Here is a 1,204-nt window from a genome sequence, read left to right as displayed (position 1 = left end):
CAACCTTGGTTTCCTTAATCAAATCATTCACATTCTCACAACAAAATAGTTATCTTGTTAAATCACTTTTACACCATTCTCTTGTTAAGCTAAAGCAGTAGAATTACGACTTAAGTCAAGTTTCACACTACTCAAATAACCTTTTCACACCTATTCCCTATGGGATTCGACCCCAACCTTGTTGGATTATTATATGTGACACCGACCGCCTTACACTATTTATTTAAAATGTAATTTGAGCGTATCAAATTTTGGCGCCGTTGCCGGGGAATATGGTTTTGAAATTACTAATTAGTGTATGCTTTACTTTATGTCTTCTTCTATTTCATCACTCTTTTCTTGCTTTGCTTGGTATTGATAGGAAAATATGGCCGATTATGATGAAGAAGAGAATCCTTTTGTGAACATAGATGAGTACATTGAGGATAAAATGCTATTGTACCTCCAAGAGTTGATGTTTCCACTTTTATGGTGGAACACAGCTTAATCCAAATGCTCAAAGAAGAGGGGTTTTTAAGAAATTCCACCGATGATAATTTGACACAATATCTCAGAAACTTCTTGGGCGTGTGTGCAATGCACAAGCATAACAACGTCTCAGATGATGCCCTAAGATTGAGGGTGTTCAAGTACTCACTGGATGGAGAGGCAAGGAAATGGATAAGAAATCTACCACCAAATTCCATTTATTCTTGGCCTGAACTCGTCCGAGCTTTCCTAGCTAAATGGTTCCCGTAAAGCAAGAAGTTTGTGCTCAGGGATAAAATTTTCTTTGTCAAGCAATAATTGGGTGAACACCTACATGAGGCATGGGATCAATTCAAGCTATATTAAGTGAGGTCTCCGAATCATGGTTTTCCAGATTCTATCTTGTTGGAGAAATTATACATGGGCTTGGATGCTATGAATCTGTTATATCTCGCATTTTTGTACGTTAAAAGCTTCGTCTTCAACTAAATGACGTAGACTCGTGGATGAGATCATCTTGATGTTAACGTACTTAAGCTATTTATAACAAGCAATAAATAAGTGTTATGAAGGATAAAGGTGTACACGAATTAAAGAAAATGAGTTTCATTGAACGTGGCCATTTGAGATCAAATACGGGTCGAGCGATAATACCCGATGATTATGAACTAGTACCATGCAAGGTACCATATGACCACTGTAGTATAATGTATGATGTATATATGAAGTATATTAA

At 36.6% G+C, this 1,204-nt stretch overlaps 1 non-coding gene across 1 annotated transcript; it reads right to left on the bottom strand.

Annotated features, from left to right (window-relative positions):
• Positions 1 to 750: 750 nt before the first annotated feature.
• LOC138890971 (small nucleolar RNA R71) lies at positions 751 to 857 on the bottom strand. Its single transcript, XR_011407333.1, has one exon. It is a non-coding gene; the product is annotated as a small nucleolar RNA R71 (small nucleolar RNA).
• Between the last annotated feature and the right edge of the window lie 347 nt (positions 858 to 1,204).

This window comes from Nicotiana sylvestris, chromosome 4 (genome assembly GCF_000393655.2).
Source record: "Nicotiana sylvestris chromosome 4, ASM39365v2, whole genome shotgun sequence".
In the NCBI taxonomy this organism is placed as follows: domain Eukaryota; kingdom Viridiplantae; phylum Streptophyta; class Magnoliopsida; order Solanales; family Solanaceae; genus Nicotiana; species Nicotiana sylvestris.
Note: the sequence above shows the minus strand (reverse complement) of the source record. Positions and strands in the feature narration are given on the sequence as shown.